Source organism: Anolis sagrei, chromosome 5, assembly GCF_037176765.1.
Source record: "Anolis sagrei isolate rAnoSag1 chromosome 5, rAnoSag1.mat, whole genome shotgun sequence".
In the NCBI taxonomy this organism is placed as follows: Eukaryota; Metazoa; Chordata; class Lepidosauria; order Squamata; family Dactyloidae; genus Anolis; species Anolis sagrei.
Window position 1 is genome coordinate 123686852 of NC_090025.1, and position 11230 is coordinate 123698081.

Here is an 11230-nt window from a genome sequence, read left to right on the forward strand (position 1 = left end):
ATTTCTAAAGCTGCCATAAAATGAAGAGGTAATTTAAATATTTTTGAAGAATGGCCAATACTCCTTCAGGAGGTGTAGCTCCCACTGAAATAAGCATTTAAAAAGGGTGCCCTAACCCAGCTTAATTAAAAGAGTGTTGAAGGCAACCGATCCCAGAAATGGTTGTTGTTTTTTAATCTGATGCCTTAACCCAAGTCTTATTGGAGGATATAAGAAGAAAGGATCTCAGAAAGGGTGGTTTCTTAAGTCTGATGCCTTAACCTGGGTCTTATTAAAAGAAATGAGGAGAAATGATCCCAGAAAGGGCAGTTTCTTAAGTCTGATACATTAGACTTATTAAAGGATATAAGGGCAAAGGATCACAGAAAGAGTGGTTTCTTAATTCTGATGCCTTATCCCAGGTCTTATTGAAAGATATAAGGAGAAATGATCCCAGAAAGGGTGGTTCCTTAAGTCTGATGCCTTAACCCAGGTCTTATTGAAGGATATGAGGAGAAACGATCAACCCCCTCCCAAAAGTGGTTTTTTAAGACGAATGTCCTAAAAATGAAAGGGGAGCCTTGAACGTTTCCCCATTACCGCCAATGAGCCATATCTTTCAAGAGCAAAAATTGATCTTTTGGTTGCCGGATCGAAAAATGGAAATTTGCCTCCCCAAATTCAGGAGGCTCCCAAAAAAAAAAAAAAACAGATTGGGGGAGGGGGGACTGAAATCCGGACACTGAAAATGGCATGGGATTTAGCTAAATTGCACACTGCTAATAGACAAATACATATGGGAGGGCTTTGCCTACTATAGAGGGAGAAAGGGAATATTGTCCCTTTGCAGGATCCAAAAAGTAAGAGAAGCACATATGTGCATAAATTCCAGTAACAGGATGCCAACCCCTCTCAGGTAAATGTGTATGTGTACATTGATTGTGTCATTTGGGGAAAAGGGTTTAATACAAAAAAAAAATCCAAATTCTGAACGGGGGAATATAAAGCTGAATGGTAGATGCTGTCTGGGGATTCTGTGAGATGTCCAAAAAATAACAGGAGTGGGACTTAAAACTGAATAATGGCAGGAACCATATGCTTTTCTTGGAAAGTACAGAGAGAGGAATGAAAATACCATGTTTCAAAACAACTTGCTCCATCTACATGTCTGTAGAAATCATGGAAATAAATGACCAATGTTTCTGTTCTTTATGAAAGTACATCTGTTTCCCTCTCCCTGCCCCCAAAGCCAGTTTTTTTTTCCCTTTAGTTAGTTAAAAGGGAGAAGCAATGAACCAGGCCACTTCCTGGACAGTAGACTAAATTAAAGGCTACAACAACAGAGGCTGATATTTGGTGTCTGAGACTGGTGCTTAGAAGCAGTAAAACAAGGTAGTCTGCATTGACATTTCATTATGGCAACATGAAGAAAGTCAGACAAGGGACAGAGCTTGATGACACAGCCCAATCATGAAAAAATCCTCAAGTGCTCCATGAAATAGAACAATAAACCATAAAAGCACCCAAACTAGAGGACTTGCACGTGCCTAATTGTATCGTGTTGCCTCAGGCAAAATGAGACAGGGTCTGAACACGTTAACATTAACACACGCTCAGCATCAGTTACAGAAAGAAAAAATGTTGGCTTTATTCAAATCACATTTGGAATGTTAAATTACTGTTTCCTGCAATCTGTCTAGAGACTGTACTTGTGTAGCAATAATAACACATAAAAATAGATTTCAAAAGAAAGCTATCTTGAGTACAATTAGCAACAAAATTCCTAGATTTTGAGTCTTCTCTTAACCTTTGTTTTTCGGTGCTTCTCCCCACAGACTGTGCATTTTAGCACTCAAAGTTAACCTTTTCTTCTTTACTCTAATGTGCACAATGAATGAAAGTATAGTTCTTGATGGCTTATAGATGAAACACATATTGCGTTTTCGTGCAAGAATTGGCAGAATGAATTCAATAGTTAATGGAGAAAACCTTTACAACTCATAATTTGCCATCTGACAAGGCTACAAGTGTGTTTTTCTTCTGCTATGGAACCAGTGGTTTCTACTAGAAGATGAAGAGCAGAGAGCAGAATGTATTACTCTGTTTATAAGACACTTGACATTGAAAGTTTATTTTGCCTGAATGATACAGAAGGTTTTATGGATCTCAATGCATATATGGAAGCATCACCATGGGGCTTCCCCCTGGGCTGGTTGCTTAGTTTGTAATGGAACACGGGAAGCCTCACATGTTCTTGGCACAGTGCCCTAGGACACTTGCACCCCAGTTGAACCACAGAGCTCAGCTGGAAGTGAACCTGCATTGTCTGATGGGTGGCGTGGGACTCCATGGCTCAATTGGGGCAAAAGCATCCTACAACACTGCAAGTGAATCATGTGATAAAGTGGAAAGTGTCTGCTAGCTGCTAAGGCCAATGTTTCAAAACCTATTTTACAATTTGGGAAACCTTAGTCCCTCAAATGTTGGAACACAGTTCTCATCATCCCTGACTAATGGGCAAACATGCTTTGGCAAACTTGTTATGGGACTCACTGAGTTCAGATGTCCTTTCTTATCTATCTTTGAACTCAGGGAGGAGAAGCCGAATGAGTGGTTAGCAGCCCAGAGATGAAGAAGCTGAGGAATCAGTCTACACCTGAGAAAACCAAATTAGAGGGATGTACAGATGAATAGTCAAGGTCCAGATTCTAGATCTGGAAAAGCATGGTATAGTTTTAGGCTGACTATCTTTCACACAGATTAAGTGAGAGATATTGCCTCCCACATTTATAGGATTGTTCTTATTATGTGCATTCAAGTAATGTCTGACTTAAGGCAAAAAAAAAAATCACAGGTTTTCCTGAGTTTAAAAGTATGTGTCTCATCCAAGGTAATTTAGGTTGTTTCCATGGCCAAATGGAGAATTGATCTCTGGCCTCCAGAGTCAGAGTGCAGTGCTAAAACCACTATACCACACAGGCTCTTACTACTTAACTTATTTAGGGTTGTACAGTAGCAAGAGCTGAGGCAAGGTTTGCTGAGCCTCTCTAGATCAGCTGATAACTTAGAGGTGGGTATGGCACATTTTTTCTAAAATATTTTAAAATATTATTTCCATGCTCAATCAACTCAGAAACTTCAGCTGGTCCAGAGAACTGCAGCCGGGTTGCTAACTGGGGCAGGCTATAGGGAGCAGACAACCCCCCTGTTACAGCAGATCCACTGGCTGCCAGTTTGTTTCCAGGCACAATTCAAAATGCTAGACATTTAAACCCCTATACAGCTCAGGTCCAGGCTATTTGGCGGCCATATCTCTCTGTACGAACCTGCCGAGGTCCTGAGCTCTTCAGGAGAGAGCCTTCTCTCGGTCCCACCTCCATCTCAATCTCAATTGGTGGGAACGGGTTAGCAGGCTTTTTTGGTGGCTGCCCCTTGATTCTGGAACTCCCTTCTTCCCAGGGAAGCCAGAATTGCTCATCCTTGCTTTCCTTTTAGCAGCAGACTAAAACCTTTTTATTTAGACAGACTTTGATAATTAATTCTGCTTTAATGTTTTAATGTAAGCTATTTTGAATTTCTTTGTGCAGAGAAAAAGTGGGGTATAAATAAACAGAATGAACATAATAATAATAATAATAATAATAATAATAATAATACCCATCTCACTGAATTGTTCAACACTCAAAAATGGCATAACACCGTTGATTCATTGGAACTTGTGCCACAAATATCATCTGCCTGCGACAAAGAATTGGTAGGATCACAAGCCGGAAAAAGTTACAGAAAACGAGCACGTCAAGCTACTCTGGGACTTCTGGATTCAGAAAGACTTTTGGAGTACAATACTCCTGACCTCACGATCGTGTTAAAAAACAAAGTATGGATTGTCGATGTTGCAATCCCAGATGATAGCAGGATTGAAAAGAAACAACTAGAAAAACTGACACGATATGAGGATTTAAGGATTGAACTGCAAAGACTGTGGCACAAACCCGTAAATGTGGTCCCAGTGGTGATCGGCAGACTGGATGCAGTGCCTAAAGATCTTGGCTTGCACTTAAACACAATCGGCGCTGACAAGATTACTATCTGCCAGCTGCAAAAGGCCACATCACTGGGATCTGCACGCATTATTCGCCGATACATCACATAGTCCTAGACTTGGGAAATGTCCGACATGTGATCCAATACAACAGCCAGCAGAGTGACTGCTGTGGACTCATCTTGTTGTATTTCAAATAATAGTAACAAAATAATAACAATAACTCTTGGGAGAGATTTTTCTCAAGAGAGCTTCATCCAAGCAGGCAGCATTTCTGCACTGTAGTAAATGGTTACAAACTGTCACTGTGGAAAAAGAATATGTTTGGTAAGTATAAGGGAGAACAGTAGGCTTAGAAAACAGAAAACTAATATGCCACAAGCAACATAAGCCATTTGTTTGTACACAACATATAATCTTAGCTTTCATTTCTCATCACGTATTTATTTCTTACATAAAACACTTATCAACCATTTTTGTTTGTAAATATTATAACTTTCTTGTCAAAGACACTGCAAATACAGCCCAGCAATAAAAGCTATTTTTACCCCAACATCTTAGTCTTTTCACTGGAATACTGGAGGAGGGATAAAACCTCCCTTCAGGGGTGCGGTTAGTAGTGAGTCAGCTAATATACTGGACCAAGAGACTCCATTTCTTTAGAAAGCAAGCTTGCCAAATAGAAACCAAGCCGTACTGCCTCAGTTATTTTCTTTGGAACTACAAATTGGATTTGAAAAGACTCCCAGAGGTACAGAAAAAGTATGACTGAGGGGCCTTTTGTAAAAACTGAACAGCTGAAAGATACTATCATGAAACTTTAGAGCCCAAATTTTAATTAAGCTTACTTCATATGTAACATTATCATATTTGAGTGCAATATTATTTTGCCACAGACTCTGCCAAAGGGACATACTTGTAATACATTTGTGCATTATTAGATAATCTGGGCAAATAACTTTTAATAAATAAATGGGGATCCATTTACGAAAGTAAAAGCTGGATGGAAAAAATGGGCATCTAATGAAATCAGTGTACCTATTGTTACTATCAGTGAATTAAAGTGATGATGTAATGAAGTATGCATTTTCACATGCATTAGCATTTGTATTTTTGCATATTGGGCTCCAATGTAAGCTCTTTTATAGCATTCATATTCATATTCCAGAGTGCCAATAGGAGGACCCAAATACCCTAAAGCAGTGGTTCTCAACCTATGGGTCCCTAGGGGTTTTGGCCTTCAACTTCCAGAAATCCTAACATCTGGTAAACTGGCTGGGATTTCTGGGAATTGTAGGCCAAAACACCTGGGGATCCACAGGTTGAGAACCATTGCCCTAAAGCAGTGGTTCTCAACCTGTGGGTCCCCAGGTGTTTTGGCCTACAACTCCCAGAAATCCTAACCAGTTTACCAGCTATTAGGATTTCTGGGAGGTGAAGGCCAGAACATCTGGGGACCCACAGGTTGAGAACCACTGCCCTAAAGGTACCAGATGATGTCTGATCTTGGAAGCTAAGGAGGATCCCTTCGGTGATGCCTTTTAGGACAAACCAGAGATCTGTTGTCCAAAACACAGCTGTCTCACTACATCTAATGATAAAGCTGTCCCGGGATTGTGTTTTACTCATGGCCCTCTCTGCTGGGTCACAAATACTCTGCAAAAATTTCAGCATCATTTACCATTTCCTTCTTCTTCCTTTTTGCTAAGATCATAGTCAAACTCCATTTATTCTTATTATTGTGAATTTGTCTGGCAAACCTATGCTTCTTCTGAGATCTAATCTTCCAGATTTTTTCCTTGCAATGATTGGCTAGTTGTATATTTCTTTGATGATTCTCCTTTCTTCCATTTCTTAAAGGTGTCTCTTAAATTTTGGCTCATCCAAAATTATTTGTACATACACCTTCGTTTCTTTAGACTTTGCTTATCTTGTCTTTCTCATTGGAATTATGGTATTGGCAATTGTTCCTTCAATATCTAATTTTAAGGAGCTCCCATATATAATTCCCTTCCTTTTGAACATTTCTGACCAAAAGATTTCATCCAGAATTTCCCCAGGTTTATTGAAACCAATTTTCTCAAAGTCCAGAGTACCTGACTACCTTTGTCTTTCTTTTTCCTCTGCATTACAGATTCAAAGAGAATATGGTCTAGACATTCCACAGACCTCACAACCTCTGAGGATGCCTGCCATAGATGTGGGCGAAACGTCAGGAGAAAATACTTCTGGAACATGGCCATACAGCCCGGAAAACTCACAGCAACCCAATATGCTCACTCTTACTCAGGAGTTCTACTGTTACTGTGCTGACTAGCTGATTCCTGTTGGTTGGGATCAGATCTAAAATAGTTGCCTTCTCTACCTTCTGGGCAATATGTTTGCTAGCAGGGCAAGTGAAGACTTTAAATTCTTGGAAGATTTTAAAGAAACGTTTTTTTTTTTGGTACTTTCTTATCAGCAGTGGACTAAATGAAAATCTCAAACATCTGTACTGTCCAAAGTCAATAGGTGCAATTGTTCTCCACATGAAAATAAATGTAAACCTTCCTGTCATGCACCTGTTAATGATGATTCTACCCAAAGAAGAACCACCAACCTTAACACCATGTGACAAAAATACACGAATAGTCAGGGGTTCACAGTGCTTTTCAGAACTAAGAACTGAAAACCCTTTACCTGGAATGGGGAATCACCCCATTCAATTTTCTCCCACATTTTATTTTGTATTTCAGTCTGGATTCTTTCAAACATATGGAGAAAATTATGGTGTGGGGCAAGCTTTTTTTTTCAATACCCTAGTGAAATTCCAATTTATCCCAAGAATCAGACAGCATGCTGGAGTGGCAAAACATTGTTCAGCTGGTAGAGCAACCTCTGGAACTGGAAAATCTGGTCAGATGGGCCTCTCTCCAAAATCCAATCAAAACAACAATTTCTCAAAACTCCAGGCAGGCTTTTACAGATACGATGAGCAAATGTCTGGACAAAACTAAATGTCTGGTAACCCCAATAAGAAAACTAACTGCTATTTAGCATTCAGGTTAATGGTTGGGTGGAACATTGGCTCTGCTTGTCTTGGGCCAAAGCAGAGCTGATACTTAACCATTGCTGTACCACTTGGAGTAGACTCTCTGGAAAGAGAACAGTATTCAGTGTGTACCTAAGAACCCCAAGACATAATTTCAGCTCTATCTGAACCCTCAAGTAACCACTGTTGCCCATTTGGGGCAGACTCTCTGCGAAGAGAATATTATTTAACAACTGCAGCCCTATCTGAACCCTCAGGTGACAGTCTGTTTCAGGAAAGTTTTAAAAAAATAGCACTAGAAAAGTAGCAAGTAGAAAGGAGAAAGAAGGGAATTATCTAGAATCATGAATCATTCAAAGAATTGTTAAATAGTAAGTCAGCACATAGGTAAACTCCATTGATTAAATGGATCTAGTTTAGTCACTCATTGTTACCAGTTTTGATCTCAAATGTAACAATGAGTAATTTTATCAGTTCTTTTTCCCACTGTGACAAAATCTTTCCAAAGACTATTCACAGTTCAGAATGTATTCTGCACAAATTTTGAAAGGTTTTAGTTTGGTTTGCTTTTGTTTAGAAAACAGAATTTTCTGCAAAATGCTGTATTTGGAACTTCTGAAAAGTATGCACATATAGTTTTCTTCCATGTATTGATTCTGGCCCTTTTGACTAAAATGTGAACAGACCTAGGATTATGACTCTGATTTAAATTTGTTTTATTTTAAATGGATATTTTAATTCTGCTGTTTTAGCTAATGTTTAGGTGTGATTTTATTACTACTATTGTTGGCATTTAATGGATGCTGGTTGTGAGCTGCCCCGAGTCCCCCTTGGGGGTAATAAGGATAGGTATACATGTTTGAACTAAATAAATAAAAATTTCAGTGGAGAAGAATATTCTATGATTCTTTTGGTCTCAGCCAACAAGGCACTTCCCTAATGCTTATGTTTTCTAACATACTACTTTGTGGAGTACAAGATGTGTGATGCATACAATTCTGTTATTGGATACTTTGCTGTCACTCCATATTTTCTGCACGCCCCAGTAGGCATGATAGAGCTGTGTCTACCTGATACATCCATTTAATTCTACCTAATGGAAGCACTGGTCCTGGGAGGAGAGCACTACAGAAATATTATAGAATAGGATAATGGGGAAACTAGATGCCTCCCAGGATCCTCTAGCCAGAATGACCACAGACCTTTTAGTCTAGGGGCTTCTGGGCATTTAACTTCAAAAAGCAAAGTTCCCATCTTCTGTGTGTGGGAGTGGAAAAACACAGAGCAGAACAGAAGAATATTCCAGACCTCCTTGCCCCTTTTGACCACCCAGGAGCTGGGGTGAGCCTGAGATGCTTGCCTTTCCCAGGACGTTACTGTAGCAGTCAGCATGCAAATGCCTGATGAACTGTGACAGCTCCACTCATGGGCAGAATGATGTTGTAAGGGAATTAATTTCTGTTGAATTTCAGCTACAGAACCATGGGGACTGCATGGGCCACTCTCCACGTTGTTAATAAATATCCTGTATTTTGTGGCATTCATAACATTTTGCCAGGCACCTGGCCCAAGGGAACAAACATTTTCTGTTCATTTGGAGTTTAAAAATAATGTGCCGTTTGCCCACATTTACAAATTGCCAATAAATCACAGCCCACCACAGCTATCTAGAGTCAGCAACTCAGCCATACCTATTGATTCTCATACAAAGACTCTTTAAGGAGACATATCGGTTCAGTGGTTTGGCAAGCTATATCTATGAGTGTGTATGTGAATTTTTAGTGCCAAGTGCCTTCCACTGCCAGAGTTCTATTCCCAGCAACTGAGGATGAGTAAAGAGAGAACCTCACCAACCACTGTTACTCAGAAAAATGAATTTGGTGCTATTCTTCTCCTTCCCGCACCCCTACATATATAGTGTCAGGGAAGAATTGTTTATCTGAATGTCTGCCATATAGAATCCCCTTAACCCTCAGCCATTCCAAATGAATAACAATAATTAGAAACTGCTAGGTAGGGTGTAATGGATATTTTGTCATTCTAGTCGTGGGAAGAAGCAAGCCAGGGCTTCAAGTGTTGCCATGGGTACTATGTTGAAAACCCTGTTGGGATGAATCTCTTTTAAAGCCCCAAATACCAAACTAAAAATAGAGAATGCATTTCAGTAAAGTATCAAAAGGAGGGAATAAGTGCTTAGTGACTTTTATATTAGTAGCAGGATTAATGAAAAAAATGAAATTTATTGTTTATGAAAATATTCAAGTCAGCACTTGTCTAAATGTTAATATCCAACAGAGTTGCATGCCTTCCCACCCCCATCTTAAGCTTTACACTGGAATATTTATCCTTTTTTACATTCAATGCTTCTGAAGACTAGGGTGGCATATATCACTGCTTCTGGCATTATTTCCCTCCCATTTGGAAATTCAGTAGCATGTGCTTTTCAGCTGTTGCTATTCGTTTCTTCCATCTCCTGGGCAATCATTTAACACACTCTGGGTGTTGTTTTTAATATAGTCTCCCCTCGTCCACATCTGCATGCTTATCAGTGCAAATTTTAGCCTTGCTTTTTGTAACACTGAACCTGTGGCATTCACAGTTAATTGTGTTAGGGATCCTCTTTCATCCACCTGTGATCAGTTAACAGATCAAAGATTCCAGACATCATTTAAAAGACTGGAGGGTCCTAAATCAGTCTCAAGCTGCTGCTTTGTTAATGGTTTGTTTTGACGGAGATGCCGGGTCACATGGCTGCCATGTTATGTCTGGCTGACTATGGAACTAGGTCAGTGAAACCTCCTTGCGGGGAGGGAAATCTGCTAGCTTAAATCTCTCCCTCTTCTCCCTCCCACTCCCTGGCAATTACATTAACAGCATAAAGCTCTCAGATTTAGAACTGGGAGAGGGTGGAGGAAATAGAGATCTTGATCTCCTTTTTTTTGCAGCTCAGGAGAAACATGAATTAATTGCCATGCTTTCTGTTAAGCCACTAGCCACTATTCTTTGGTCTAGCATAGATGGACCCAGGACAAGTGAGGCAGCCAAAAGGACTGGTGTAGTGGAGATAAGATCAATTTTGGCATGGCATGAGCCCATCATGCATGGAGCCCAAATGTTTCTAAAATTTGGGCCTGCATTGTTGGGTTGAAACCATTTATTGTTTTGTCCAAATTTTCCACCTAAGCATACCTTGAAGGAACAATGGGGAACAATTATTTCAGAAGCCTTCATTAGACATCAAGGGACATATCATGTGAGACTGCTGTAAACAATCGAATACCAGAATTCTAAGAATTATATTGGGCATGGTTCCTACAAACTGAGTATCATCCTTGCCTTCATGGTGTAATTTTAGATGGGACTTGGAATAGAGGGCTGATGGGAAAAAAGTGAACTCATGAGCCAGAAACTCATAGTGCTTATCCAAACTTGGGCCAACTAATTATTAGTATTATTTATACAGCATCATCACTGTACATGGCACTTTACAGGTAAAAGAACAGCAAAATCTCTTCTCCCAGGCTCACTATCTCATTAAGACATAATGCAAATGAACAGTGCAAATAGTGACAGTAAGGAAGAGGATTATGTCTGGCAGATATTGCCTCTTACTTTAACCCTTTAAGGTCAAGTGGTACATGGGATGGAGGAAGGGTCATTCACCTGTTTCTGGGCCTAGTCTCTTCTTCTTACCTGCTGTTCTGACAGGTATTGGGAAGGTAGACATGTAATGTGTGACAAAGCCAAAGTCTAAAAGTAACATATTTTAAATAGCAACATATGTGTAATGTACTTCTTTGAGGGGGTGGATTTTTTTTGTTGTGGATGAAAATATCTTCAAGGTATTGTGGTTCCCGCAATTTCTCCATAAACTCAATGTTTGGTCTAGCAATGCCAATGTAGGCTGTCTCAACCACACCCTCAAGATCCCCCCTCCCCATTTCTTGTATAGGAACTTGGTCATTTCAACTACCAAATCTAGGCATTTGTAATGCTATGTTGGCTACCTCGACACTTTCAACAATAGTATTCCCCAGGCCCTGTTCATTTGATTCCGGCACCTTCCATGGGCTCCTTTTAAGAATTATTGCACTCATGGAGCCTGAACTCAGCTATGTTCCCTTTATCTTAGCCATATTGTTTTATCATGTTGCTTATGTCTGTGTTTGTTTTATTGT